This window comes from Cryptomeria japonica, chromosome 10 (genome assembly GCF_030272615.1).
Source record: "Cryptomeria japonica chromosome 10, Sugi_1.0, whole genome shotgun sequence".
NCBI lineage: Eukaryota > Viridiplantae > Streptophyta > Pinopsida > Cupressales > Cupressaceae > Cryptomeria > Cryptomeria japonica.
In genome coordinates this window covers 731274200-731290022 of record NC_081414.1, presented here as the reverse complement: position 1 = coordinate 731290022, position 15823 = coordinate 731274200, and positions in this window count along the sequence as shown.

The window sequence follows — 15823 nt, the reverse complement described above, 5'->3', positions numbered from 1 at the left end:
TCTTAGACGTAGACCTCACGTACAATATCTTATTGGGTCGACCTTGGATACATGAAATGCAAGCAATACCTTCTACTTATCATCAGTGTGTTAAGCTCCCCTACAATGGACAAGAGATTTCTATATCAGCAAATCATAATACTTTTTAACATTGTAATGTTATGGGGGCAGCCCAAGACAGCTTGGTTCCACATAATAGAGAAAAACAAAATTCCTCAGCAGCAGATCTTCAATAAGAAAAGTCTAAATCACTATCTATGTATTTCAAGCAGAAAATGAAAATCAAAGAGCAAGGCATGGGCAAATACTCTTTAGAACCTTTGTGTTTAGCCAACTTACCAACATCACCTAAATCTCATGGATTACCTACAGCATCAACAAATCAAGCAACACAGCCCATCACCAAGTTTGATGGAAAATTTATCCAACTAGGCACTCTAGCACATGAATCAGAAGAAAAAGATATCCTTAGTTGTCTATATAAGGATAAGGAAGACAATGACAGAGAAGCTACTATGGAAGTAGCTATACCAACACACCTGTATGGAAAAGGCTACCTGATCATGCAACAAATGGGATACAATGGAAAAGGACCTATCGACAAACGTCAGGAAGGCGTCACAGAACCTTTAGATCCTCCTTCACAATTCAGTAAAGACAAAATAGGATTGGGCTATGAACACCTTCTACCACCAAGGAAGACACCAAGCAAATACCAAAAACCTCTGTGGAAACCCAAGAAGAAATACAAGGAGGACTCCTGGCAGGAAGCACTATTTGAGTCAGTAGAGACAATATGCAAAGAACGTGAATATCAAGAATGAAAGCAACATCAAGAGAAGCCCATCATTCAAAAGAAGGCAACATCTACAGAAGTACATCGTGTTCAAGAACCAATATCCGAAAAAGAGGAATCACCTCCTCATAACATCATTCCTCCTTGAGAAGAGACAGTATATGAACAAATGCAAAGAGTGGAAGTAGGATCTGACACAGAATCAGAGAAAACTATCAGACTTATATCAATCATCAAAGACTTGTTTTCACCCTACAACATACCAGTCCACAGCACTGCCAGAATCTAGGATAATACCTCGGAGACTGATTCAAATGAATATGAATGGAGCAACTGTTCCACTATTATTGAAGATATTGCTGAAAATGACAGTCATACACCCATCTCTCAAGAAGAACGCGACACAGAACCTAGACTACTTGAATTTGGTCCACAGAATATCTATGACGCCACAGAAAGCGAGCAACAAAATTCTGAGCAAATTTACACGGAAGATGATACTATCGAAGACCTCGACAACATCCTTAACTTCTTTAATACCCCGACCAACCACAATGATACCTCCGTCCTGACACTTACAACAGCTGAACTTGATCCACCTAACGACTCCTTACCACTTATCTTTCCTGACCTCATGGACCGGGATGAACCTGAAAACCATGATATACCAATTTTCCCAAATGACGAATCTATTATCCATTACTTGTGTACCGTTAACCCGGAAACAGACTCTACCGGTGAACAAGATAACGACATCCGCAATCAGGGGAGTGCCAAGTCTCTCAGTCGCAAAAATGAACAAAATAAAAGATCTATTGCTGAAAACCAGTCAATGGTAGTAGTAGATCGCAAAAAAAGTAAAAATAAAGGACGCATCTGAGGCTGAAAACCTTTTTAAGGCACCTAAAGATGGGAGACTTGACACTCTTCCTAAGCATTATCATGAATGATCACCCATATTGATTGAGCCCACTCAATCAATCAACATTGGTACTACAGAAGAAGCCAAAAATATACACCTTGCAGAATCTTTGATAGAGGAAGAAAAATCAGAGTTTATCAAATTTTAAAAAAAAAAGAAAATCAACTTTGCTTGGTCATATGTAGATATGCCCGGGATTAATCCACAATTAATCATGCACCACTTATCCATTACTCCAAGAGCTAAGCCAGTCAAGCAAAAACTGCGAAAGATGAATCCACATGTGGCACTCATGGTTAAAGCTGAACTGAAGAAACTATTAGATGTCGGATTCATTTGACTTATCGACTATGCTGAATGGATTTCCAACATCATGCCAATATCAAAACTAGATGGCAGTATTAGAATATGCAATGATTTTAGAGATGTCAACAAAGCATGTCCCAAAGATGACTTTCCTTTACCCAGTATCGACATAATTGTAGACCTCACAGCAGGCCATGCAATGCTATCACTAATGGACAGTTTTTCAGGCTATAATCAAATCAAGATAGCCTCGGAGGATCAAGATAGAACAACATTTACCTGTCCCTGGGGAACATATTGTTGGAATGTCATTCCTTTTGGCTTAAAGAATGCAGGGGCACCTTATCAACGAGCAATGACAACAATCTTTCATGACATGATGCATACCTTCATGGAGGACTATGTGGATGATTTACTAGCTAAATCATTCACCAGAGTAGAACATTTAAGCATCTTAGAAAAGATTTTTGACAGACTGGAGAAATTCCAAGTCAGACTCAATCCCAATAAGTGTGTCTTCGAGGTTACATCAGGCAAGTTACTAGGATACATAGTTTCAGCTAAGGGTATCGAAGTAGATCCAGAAAAGGTACAAGCCATTATGGAGATGCCACCACCAAAGAACATCAGCCAACTCAGATCTCTACAAGGATGGCTCCAATTAATCAGGCGATTCATCGCTCAATTATTAGATAAAATTCTCCCATTCAATCATTTGCTACATAAAAACATACCATTTAGATGGGAAGGCAAATGTGTAGAATCATTCTATCAAATCAAGCAGTATCTAATGAACCCACCAGTTTTAGTACCACCAATAGCAGGGAAGCCACTCATTCTCTACATTTCAACAACAGATATATCACTAGGGCCATTGTTAGCACAAGAAGATCAACAAGACAAAGAATGAGCTATATACTACATCACCAGGACATTGAACGGATATGAACTAAACTATACATTCATTGAGAAGGCTTGTCTAAGAGTGGTATTTGCCTCTCAAAAGTTCCGACACTACATGATAGCTCCCACAATCAAACTCATAGCAAAAAATGATCCTCTCAAATATTTACTCAACAAGGCAGCTCTTACAGGTAGATTGGCTAAATGGGTCATGATTCTCAGTGAATTTGATATCCACTACACAGAGCGACGAGCTATCAAAGGACAAACAATTGTAGATCAACTGGTTGAAGCACCCCTACTTGGAAAACAACCTATGGAGATCAAATTTCTGAATAGGGATGTTCTTAATATTTCCACCAAACAATGGACCTTATACTTTGATGGATCCTACACGCAACATGGCTCAGGTGTTGGCATTTTGTTCATCACTCCTGAAGGACACACCATACCAAAATCATATAGACTTATGTTTCCATGCACAAATAACGTTGTTGAATATGAGGCATTGGTTATAGGCATCAAAATGGTCATAGAATGGAGAATCACAGACTTAAAAGTCTACGGAGATTCACAACTAGTCATCAATCAAATCAACAATGACTACCAGACGAAGGATGACAAGCTGCTACCATACAAGCGAATGGTGGATGATTTTAAACAATATTTTGTACACATCACCTTCGAGCAAATACCAAGGTTGGACAACAAAGCAACTGATGCAATGGCTACTATCGCTTCACTACTGCAAATTCCAGAGCAACAAAATCGTTACGAGTTTCTGGTAGAGCAACTGTTCTCCCCAACCTATGACCATTCCGATTCCCATGTTATCTATGCCTTGACCGGTTCTGACTCTCCATTATATGGACCGATATAGGACTATCTTAAGAACAATATCCTACCCATTGACTTAATCCAAAACCAAAAATGCAACTTTATCCAGCTAGCCGCTCGTTATACTCTCACTGCTAATACTTTGTACCATTGAGGTCTAGATGGTACTCTCCTTCGTTGCCTTGATCATAATGAATCTGATTCCACTTTACAAGAGCTTCATGAAGGTATATGTGGCACACATTCAAGTGGTCCTACTCTTGCTAAAAAGCTTCTAATAATGGGATATTACTGGCCGACAATGGAAAGAGACACTTATCACTTTGCAAAGAAATGTCCTAAATGCCAAATCCATGGCAATCTTATACATGCACCAGAACAGGAACTGCAGCCATTCACAACATCTTGGCCCTTTTGCTAGTGGGGACTGGACTTAGTCGGCAAAATTCATCCTTCATCCTCTAATGGACACAAGTTCATTATCACTGCAACAAAATACTTTACCAAATGGATTGAAGTAGTCCCCATGACCACAGTAACAAGGAGACAAATAGCCTCTTTCATCCTTAATTATCTGATCTACAGATATGGCATTCCAAGTTCCATCATCACAGATAATGGACGACCTTTCAAGAACCAAGATGTACAAGAACTATGTGAAAAATTCAAAATACAACATTGTTTTTCTACACCTTACTACCCACAAGGGAATGGTCAGGTAGAAGCATCCAACAAAACAATATTGAAAATTCTAAAGAAAATAGTGAATGATGCAGGCAAAGATTGGCATGTACAACTCAATCCAGCACTTTGGGCATACAGAACTAGCATCCGCACACCTACGAGAGCTACACCATATTCATTGGTATATGGATCAAAAGCAATTTTACCATTAGAGGTAGAAGTTCCATCTCTTAGAGTCTCTTTGAAAGGCCTAATTCCATATGAAGAGTATCGAGTTAACCGATTGCAAGAGCTCAAACTTCTAGATGAAAGATGCCAACATGCATACACTCATCTCAAAGCATATCAACAACATATGCAGAAGCTACAACCACAAGGTCATTCCTAGAATTTTTTAAATTGGTGACCTAGTACTCAAGGAAAATCCTAGAAATCAGCAAGATCGGGAAAAGAAAGGGAAATTTGAACCTAACTGGTTAGGTCCCTGTGTCATTATATCAGCCTATGGACTAGGAGCCTATCAGCTAACAACTTTAGAAGGAGATGTGCTCGACGAACCAACTAATAACATCCATATGAAGAAATACTACACTTGAGTAGTCTAATGCACAGAAAAGTGAAAAAATAAAAAATATCAAAAATCAAGAAAAAGCAAATAAAAAGGTACAATAAAAGCAACTGGTGAAAACCTGGCAACAGGTGCTATTGTGAAGAGGACAACTCCTCTATCTATATCCATACCATTATATCCACAGTAAAGCACTATCGGCCATCGCTCGACTTTTTTAATCACAATATCCATCCAAGACATACTTAGCATAGTCAATACCTTGATTTATCATCATATCCTTTTACCGCATCTCACCATGGCTTGGTAATCACTGTACATATCCACATTAAGAGGCACACTCGACTAGGGGTAGTATTAATCAGAACTTGCAACACGTTCAAAAAGTCAAAACTAGTAGCAAACTCAGAACATCATATCCAGCAAACAAAACTCAAACAATCTCAAAACCACACATTGATCACTTAACGAGATTCACAAAATATGATGGGTGATTTTCTGAAGTATCAAATGTTGCATCTTGCATAAAGTTTTGACTATTTTTGCACTTGAACTTTTTGAATTATTGGATCTTCTACCTTTTCTCAACAAATGCTTCAAGATAGAGAAAGTCATGGGGACCCTAATATTTTTTTAGTTTTCTGTCTGTGAGGCGATCATTTATATTGTGTCGATACTTGTCTCGAGACATGATTCATAGCATATCACTGAAGACATGATTCCACATCACACATACAAATGGTTTAATCTTGTTTGTTTATACACAATCCGCACTCAGGTCATCCTGGTTCAATTATACCTTGACGCTTGTGCTATCTTGCAAAATCAAAAATCATGTAAATTTTCTCAGGTCATTATGGTTCAATTATACCATTATGCTTGTATAAATTTTCAACATATCCCAAAACAAATCAATGCTCGATGATGACACTTACAAAGAAAGCAAACAACATGTGGCTATATAGGGATGACGAATGCAGAATGAGGATGCTCAAAATCAATCAGTTGCATATCATTTAACAATAAGTTGCATATCATTTTACAATTAGTTGCATATCATTTTGCAAATTAGTTGCATATCATTATCATACATCTCATTTTCAAGATACATCTCACAGCATATCATTATCATACATCTCATTTTCAAGATACATCTCACATCATATCATTATCATACATCTCATTTTCAAGATACATCTCACAACATCATGCATTATCACATCATATTTATCCCATATCAAAACCCATGCATCTATCTAAGCATTGCATCATCATAAAAACAACAAAATCATAAAAGAAAGCATAATCCACAACACATCACATACGGATCAAAGAAAATGATGTCATATATATCTCAAAAAGGATCAATGCACAAAATATGCCATGTCTGTGCCAATACAACAAAATGATCAAAATACAATGGAGACAACGTCTCTCAGGTATGACTATCTCCTAAAGGGGACGGTCTCGCTGCAAATGTCCCAGCACCTGGATCTCTAGGTAGATCTTGTCTAGGAGGCCCTGTCACACCTTTGCTCTCTGTCCTCGACCCAGTCTCTCGAGATTGACTGGATCTCGACACTGTGAAACTTTGCACTTGGTGCTCCCTACGTACCGCATCCTCATAATGCCTCCTGTAGTACTTCGCCTCCTTGGCTCTCAAAGCTAGCTCTCTCAAGATGTCTCTCATCGGGCCACCTGTTGCCGCTCTCTCTGAAATCTCTACTCGAGACTTTGCTCGACCCCGACCCTCAATCTCTGTATCCGCTTTGTGGTCAGCTGAATAATCTGACGCTGATGCGCCAACAAGTGTGTCTGCAAATGTTGCACTGACAACTACAAATATCTAATCTGCGCGTCCTCCAAATGCGTCGGAATCTGCATCTGCAGGGGTACTTGTGAAGGGGTACCCTCTATCCCTCTACCTGTCCTTGGTGCAAGTGGAAGTAAAACATCTGACCTCCTCCTCTGGGTCGGTCGTCTAAAATCATCATGTGCTCCCATCGCTACTATCACCTCTCCAACCCTTTCCTCACCCCCAGCTCTGATAGCCAAACCTCCTCTCCCTTTATCCACCATAGCCCGCTGCACTTCTCTCTCCACCCGTACCCTCTATCACCACCATCTCCACCCCTATCTCCTCTCCTCCTCCGATCCAATCTCCCGCTATCCCCTTGCCAACCTTGGCCACCTCCTCCACCATCTCTGCCATCGCCTCCTCCTCCATCACCACCTCCCTCATCTACCTCCTCACTAGCCTCTCCTCGTCTCCCTAGCCTCTCGGGCTGATCATCCTCATCATCATCAAAAGCGGGAATCATCTCCGCTGGATCGGATATCCTGGCTACTGCACGCACTGCAAAGAGTGCTGCAAACTCATCAGTCATCCCTGCATCCACTATCTCAGGGGCATAGTCCCATATCTGGTCGGCTAAGTGAAAGAACTCCTCAAGCGTTGTCATGCTATCAATGGTGGGTCCCCACTCCGGAATATCTTGTCTCCGTCGAGCATATAGGCATGCTCCCTGTGGAATCCCATGTTGTCGACCATACTACCGCAACACCCAGCTATGCAGAAACCTCTCAATAAAAAATGGTGTCCGCCCTATCAGATATCTGGTCATGTATACATAGGGCATCTTCATCCCATCCTCTGTCCATACCCTACAACCTGTATATGGTCACCAAACGACCATATCAATATCATCCAAAACTCTCCTCCAGTGCTCTAGCTTGCCCAGCTTGTGCTGGACAACTATCCCTTGATATCCGTATGCATACGCACACCCAACAGGCTTATCTTTGTCTACCAGTGACCTAGCTCAAGAATATGCTCCCAGGCCCATACCTGTAGTAGTGTCACTCCGGCTGATAAACTATTATAACCCAAGTACACCACCTGATGCAAATCCCTATATAAGTGGGCCAGAATAGCCGACACCCATGCAAATCGGCGACCCTATGTCACCATGTCCTCCAAGACCAATCCCCATCCCACTGCCAGTCCCTTCAACCTACGGTCAGGACATAAGAAACCACCTATGAAACCTGCCAGCACTGATGGTAGGGGAGCGTAGTCCAAATCTAAGAACTTCTGCCAGGGGATCTTGTACCCGCAAACTATATCATCTTGTAGAATCCGGCGAAGTGCCTCTGTCCCACCCTCCTCAGTCTGCTCATAGGGTAGCAATGCACCTACCACAGGAATCCGTAGAATCTGGTAGCAATCCTCAAGCGTCACTGTGATCTCACCTGTCACCAAATGAAAGGTGTTTGTATCACTGTGCCACCTCTCAGACAATGCTATCAATAAACCCCAATTCATGATAAACCGAGGCATCTCTAATAAAGAGGATAGGCCACACCTCTCAATAATATCCCTATCAGCCCGTGTCAATCATGGTATCAATGACCATAGTCTTAGAAATCGCTCTCACGACTGAACCACTCCAAGAGACTCCTGTCAAAAAGCAAAACAAGTCCAATATCAATTTCCTCATAAAAAACATTGATATCAAAATCAAATTCATATCAAAACTTGAAACTTTGAAAATCTAATCAAGTTCCACATCATATCAATCCATTTTCATATCAAATCATATCAGCTTGTAACACAACTCAAGCTCCATAATCAAAATCAACTTGTAAAACAACTCAAGTTTCACATTCATATCAACTTGTAGCACAACTCAAGTTCCATAACCATATCAGCTTGTAAAACAACTCAAGCTCCACATATATATCCACTTGAAACACTGCAAATCAAATCAGCTTCATATCAAAACATCCATATCAAAAACCACATCATATCAAATCAACATCAAATCAATATCAACTTGAAACATTGCAAATCAAATCAAGTTATATCGGAACTCCTATTGGACAAACTTATCAAAACAATGACAGCAGACACGCAGACTAACAATTAACACCTATCCTGGCAGAACTAACATCAACCTACCAATTTTCTATATCCAAAAATCACACTTTACCAAAATTTTTCCCCTATGCACTAAACAATCTTGTCTACGTGCTAAATTGCTTACTATGCACTACCCTGTCCTCACAAAGCGCTACCCAATCCACCCCATGCGCTAGCCAGCACTTACGCGCTATCCCTTTTCTCCAAGGCGCTACCTAACCTACCCCAAGCGCTAAACTACCCTATGCGCTATCCTATCCTAGTCTGGCGCTACAAACCTAACCCTATGCGCTACATATACCTACTCATCCAACCCCCTAGGAACCCTATGCGCTACCCATTCTATCCTATGCGCTACCCTGTGATCTTACGCACTAACCTAATCCCAAGCGCTACCCTAACCTACCACTGCGCCACCCTAATCTTTTCGGACGCTACCATATTTTATTGACTCCTACTCGCTACGAAACCTATCGTATGCGCTATGCTTTGACACCAATGTGTTAAACTTACAAATCCGCGTGAAAAAATTGAAAACATGATAAAAAAATGACAAAATAAAAAATCCAAAAGGGGTCAAAAAGGTTGACTTACTGGTGGTCCATACACGATGGGCCTCCGATACCTCCGCACACACTCGAATCAATGAGAAGCATAAGGAACCGACATGTTGACTTCTCTCCAAGTGTCACTTTCTCCAAGGTCAACAAGCACAAATGAGACAAAAAGAAATCACTTTTTCCCTTTTATAGGGTAAATCGAAATTAGGGTTACATGGAGGAACGTGTAAATTGCTCGTGGTGCCTCATACAACCCTACCAAACATCATTATTGGGAGATGAATCAATTTATCGCATTCAACATAGACAGAAATTTAAAATGCCATAAAATTTATCAAATTTATCCAAATCAAATCAAATGTTCAAAACTTTTTGATTCATCTCCCGAGGGGGCATTATCAACATCATTTATCAAATCTGGGGCACGACATGAACATCTCGATATAACATCAAACTGATCATAACCAAATCATGACGACACATCATTTTCTTTGAATCAACATGTGCACACACGTCACTTCAAAGAGGGGCAAAATGTAGACGTATAAAAATGACCATATTCCTAAATGAATATTCAATGTTCATTTTATTCTCATTCCTCTATTTAGTTAAATCTAATTTAATTAAATCGTCCAGATTCTTCTATTTAATTAAATAAATTATTCAATTTATTTAGTTAAATTCACTTAAGCCCTTTTATGTCATTTAATTGAATAAATCATATTATTTAATTAAATCCATTCTCCTTTCTTTTTAATTAAATTTACATTTAATTAATAATTTACCCCAAATTGAATAAATCTAATTTATTGAATTTCCCAACTTGCAACCAAATTGAAATAAAATGATTTATTTTAATTAATTCTATTATTTCTCATCCACTTGCATTTTCCTACATCTCCCACTTGCCTCTCTAAACCCCCTTCTAGATTCTTCTAATCAATTCTAAATTAGCCTAACCCATCTCCTAAATATTGTCACATCTCTAAGCAAAGGGAAGTCACTTCTCAAACCTCTAAAGTCTTTGAAAACCATTAAAGGCTTTAGGTCTTCAACAACTTAACCTTGAAAGTCTTCCAAACCATTAATGGTTAACTCAACCCTCTTGCATGATTAGAGACTTTTTCTCTAAACTCAACCTACATCTAACCCAAGGGTCTCATCAAGCATTCATTGCTTTGACCATGGTTATCCCTTTAACCCTTGCACAAAAGTTTACCCTTTGGGTAAAAGCTTCATCCAATGGATAACCCTAACTTAACCTTAACCCTTACCTTCTAAGGTAACCATGAGGTCTTCTCAAGCATTTAATCCTTCTTACCTCTCCTCTCAACCAGTCTTACGTTGACAATTTTCACCATTTCATTGGTGAAAATTGTAAACATGGATTGATAACTTTCAATCCTGACCCTTGATTAACTCCTTCAATCTTGACCATCCATTGCCCTATTTTCACTATAAATAGAGCTCTCATTTCTCCATTTTAAGGATCCATGCAAGCTTTTAGTATCTCATTTATGCTCAAATTTATCAATACATCTAGCTTCTCTTTATAATAGGAATTAATCTAATAAGCATTTTAGACTATTTCTTTTATCATTAGCTTAGATCATTAACTAGTATATCATGTTAGGATAGTATTGCTATTAACCTTGCCATCTTATAATCTAGTTTATTGAATTTGTAGAATCATGCATAGATAGGATGCATTTCATAATTAAATCAATCATAAGCATCCCTCGTTCTTGCATTCGTCATCCCTAAGCCACTTTGCTTAGTGATCTGAGAGCAAAGGCATTGGCTTAAGGGACCTTGTGAGATAGAGAACCATGGAACCAACCTTGGGAAGTTGAGTCATTCTTCATGACTCCATAACTTGCACCAATAAGTCCTGTGGGTGTATGGACAAGCCTCTTTGAACATAATTTTCACATTTTAAGTTTCATTGCCTCGCTTTTCCCACGCACAATCGGTATACTTTGTTAACCAGTATAATTGTAATGTGTGATGAGTTATCATCCACCGACACTATGACGATGTTTTTGTGTCGTGTTACCAAATATGTCTAGATACACTGTACCTAGGAATTGTAGTGTAATCTTATTGGACCGACATGAAATCAGATTCCTATATGAGGACATCATGTTTAGGGTTTTAATAGTTGATTTTGTGTGCGAATATTGTAGAGTAGATTAAGTTTGTATCTCACTATAGAGATTGTGAATGTGAAGGATAGAAGACTGAAGTAATGTTGCGATGCATTAAGAGAAAACTATCAAGCATCTAATCAAGCATTATGTGATACTTTCTAGATCATTCACTTGTTGATTACTAATCTCTTCAACAAGTCTGAAACCCCTAACCGGGTAGGCCCAGCCAAGCCAATCATAAATCCTCTAACAAGGTGGTTCACAATTATGGATTTGAAATCCTTTAACAGGGTAGTCTTTAATAGGACTTATTTTCTAACAAAGATCTGGATTCCTAACAGGATATGCTTGGGTGAAGAACATTGTAAGGCCTTAACCGGTCTGGTTACTATTTTGCAAATAGTTGACTTGTGAGTTTTACTGACCATGGTTTTTCCCATTTGGGTTTCCACGTCAAAATATCTTGTGTTATGGTGATTGTGCTTCTGTGGGTAAATGATTTATTGGCTATTTGGCTTGTTTATGTTTTAACTGGTTTATTGTTTAAACTACTACATCGGTCTGTAGTAAATTTGTTTAAGAGTTTGGTTAAGTATTTAGGCATACTAATTCACCCCCACTCGTAGTATTCATCAATTGGTATCAGAGCCTCCCTTTCTATAAGTCTAACCACTTAGAAGGAGATATGGGGGAATACAACATGAGGGAGCTCACTCATCGTCTTATCGAGTCTGAGAGAGCTTATGATGAACTCAAAATCAAGTACAAAGCCTCTTTAGCCAAGAGAAGAGAACTTGATGAGCAACTGATGAAATTTACTGAAAACAACTCTTCTGATGAAGCAGACATGGAGGCCCTAGTCGGAGAAATGAAAAGACTAAATGAATCCAAAACTAACCTAAGGAGGGAGTTGGAAGGACTGACTATTAGGATGAGTGAGGAGCTAGAAAATAGAAGAAAAGATAAAGATTTAGTGAAGGACAAGGAACGTGAGATCTCTAAGTTGAAACAAGAGATTGGAACCATCACCGCTCATCTACAAGAGGGTAATATAAAAAAAGAAGAAATACAAGCAAACCTAAATGCAACTATCTCTCAAAATGAAGCCTTGATGAAAAACCAATAATGCTCTTTCCAAGGAACTTGTTGAATCAAAGTAGATACTTGCGAAGTTCAACCAGAGTGCTACTAAGTTGGAACAAAAGTTGGAATCGGTGAAGCCATCAAAAGATACCACTGGACTTGGTTTCTCTGGATACGAGGAAGGTGAGACCTCTGGAACCAAGAGTGATGTACTAAAGAAGGAATCGACACCTAAGAATAATAACAGGAGTAAAGGTAAGAAAATTTTTAAACCTATTTGCTTTAATTGTCTTAAAGGACATACTGCCAATGTATGTAGAAGCAAGGCTTACAATAACTATTCTTACTTTCAAAACAATGTGGCTAGATCTAGTAAATTTAATGGTCACTGTTATGCATGCAACAAGTTTGGGCATAGAGTTTTTGAGTGCAGGTCAGTTATGAACAACTCTGGAGGGTCAGTGCAAGAAGATGAGTCCACTTTTTGGCCAAAAAGTGGATTTGTTTTCCCTGATTTTTCAAATTTTGTCTCATTTGAGCTTAAATTTTGAAACACTTGGAGATTGAATCTTGGAAAAAGTTAGTAATATAAAAGATAGCCCTCTGAGTGTACTTTCCAAATATGTAATTTATTTTAATACCCACATAATAAAAAATAACTTTTGGAATGGAGTTCTAAAAATTATGTGTTAAAAATGCCTCTTTCAGGACCATACCACGCATGTGTACGACCCACACTTTTTGACACAATTAAAATTATTTTCTCAAACCGTTTTGGGAAATGGTTTGTAACTCACTGAAGATTGATGAGCATATTTTTCTGTATTTTTTTAAAATATTTTATTTTTAATTAATTTTTTAACGACAGTAATTATCTTTTTTTTAAAATGACGTGTACAGCCCACATAATTTGACGTAAACGTAACATTTATTAATTTTTGTTTTTTATATAGAAAAGAATTTTGTGTAGATTGATGACATATAATTTTTTTTTCAAAATTCATTAAAATAAAAAAGTTATTAAATTAACAAAATTAGTTAATATTTCAAGTTTATGGACCCGATTTAGTATAAATTAAATGAAAAATAGTTAAAATAATCAATTTTTAAATAAATTTACATATTTAGAATCTGGACAGTATAATCTGAAATGGGTTTTAATTTTGTATAAAAATTCTCTAATTACAGGCACGTAAACTATTTCAAAAGATCATATTTGTGCTTTCATTCATGGAGATTTGAATTTGCAGGTCCATGCTTCAGGTGTGGCCATCCTAGGCCTATCCTGGGCCTAATCCCGAGCCAAGTGGTGGGTTGTGGAATCAACTTCCACAGAACGGACCCCCGTTTTCAAACAAGGGCGGCTTGTGGAAAAAAAAGGTAAAATACGATTTAGAAACGAGGGCCCATTTTTTAAAAACAGGGGCTCGCTTTTAAACAAAACGGGGGCCCGTTTTAAGAAACAGGCCCCCGTTTGTAAAAAACGGGGCTCCATTTTGTTTAAAAGCGGGCCCCCATTTTAGAACAAAACTGGGGCTTGTTTATTTTTGCTTCGGGTCCCCGTTACCTTTCGGCTCGAGAGCCCAAAGCATAAACGGGGCCCCCATTTTTAAGAGTGCATTTTCCAATGCATGGACTTCCGCGAATTTGTGACTCATTACCTTGCATTTGCCTTGGAAGTTAGCCACCAAGATCTAAAGGAGTTGTTTCGGAACCTCCTATGAACCAAAACCCAAACCAGTATAGAACCTATGACCTCTAGTCAAATGGTTATGAAGCAACAACCAGTTGGAGAGCAACCTGTTTTATCTGTCGTGGTAGCGGTCGCACTGCTGCAACATGTAGAAGGAAGAATGGAAATGTGAGCACTAGACCATGGAGAACACCTGGTATGATATGCTATCATTGCAACAAACTGGGACACACTGTTAGATCATGCAGACTGAGAAAGAATCCATCGGGAGACATCGATCAATCTAGAAGGAAAGATTGATGTTGAAACCGTTCAAGCGGATATGGATAAAACTTGGAAAAATAAATCTAAAGAGAAGCCAAAAGATGCACCAGTTTCCGCACCCAGTGTGGAGGCCCCTGAACCGACAAACTGAGCTTCGAAAAGCTTAGGGGAAACATATCGGTAAAATATTTCGAACCCCTGGAGTATATTAGTAAAGTGCCTTTATCGATATTTTTTACCTGTCAACCGACAGAAGAAATGAAGCGGTAAAAGGTAAAATTAGGGTTTGAGCCCTAATGGTGATGCATTTATTATGGTAGGTGGGACCATGTTTAAAAGTTACTTTTGTTGTCATTTTTACTTACCTATTTTCAAAGAAGAATTTTTTCTAAGCTTGAGCAGCGCAACCAAAGTGATTTATCTTAAATTCGAAAGAATTCAAAAAGGAGTCTTGCACAACATCTTGCAGCCACTTCAAACTATCAGTGTGGAAGTCAAAGTGGTAAACAAGCTTTTGAAGAGGTGTGGTGTGCTCGACAATGGCAAACCCTAGTTCAGAGTGTGAAGGTATTTCTCATTGAAACATTCTTGTTATTTGGAATCTTCTAGATATGGCTTCTGCATCTAAAATTCCTTCTAGTTCTACTGAACTTGAGGAATCACCTGAATTTCTTCAAAAGAAGAAAAAGTCTGACTGTGATATGCAACTGAATGACCATGTTGCATGAGGACTGCCCCTAGAGCATATTTTGATGCATCTGTTTGTATTTCAAATGACTGTTGCAGGTCAAGAAGAGATAAAACTAGTGTAGAACATAACCTTCGTTTTAGCCCCTTGAATGCTTCTTGTTGAGCACTTGTCCATTTAAAATTTGCTTGTGTCCCTCCCCCCTCAATGACTAATTTAGAGGCCAAGACAAATGCTAAAATCCCAACACAAATCTGCGATAAAAGTTTGCCAACCCAAGGAAACTTCGTAACTCTATGAGATTTCTAGGAGACGACCAATCCTTAATCACTTGTATCTTATCCGGATCAACATGGACACCCTCACTGTCAATAACATATCCTAATTATCTGATACTCTGCATACCAAAGGAGAACTTTTCTTTGTTTGCATAAAGCCCATGATCTT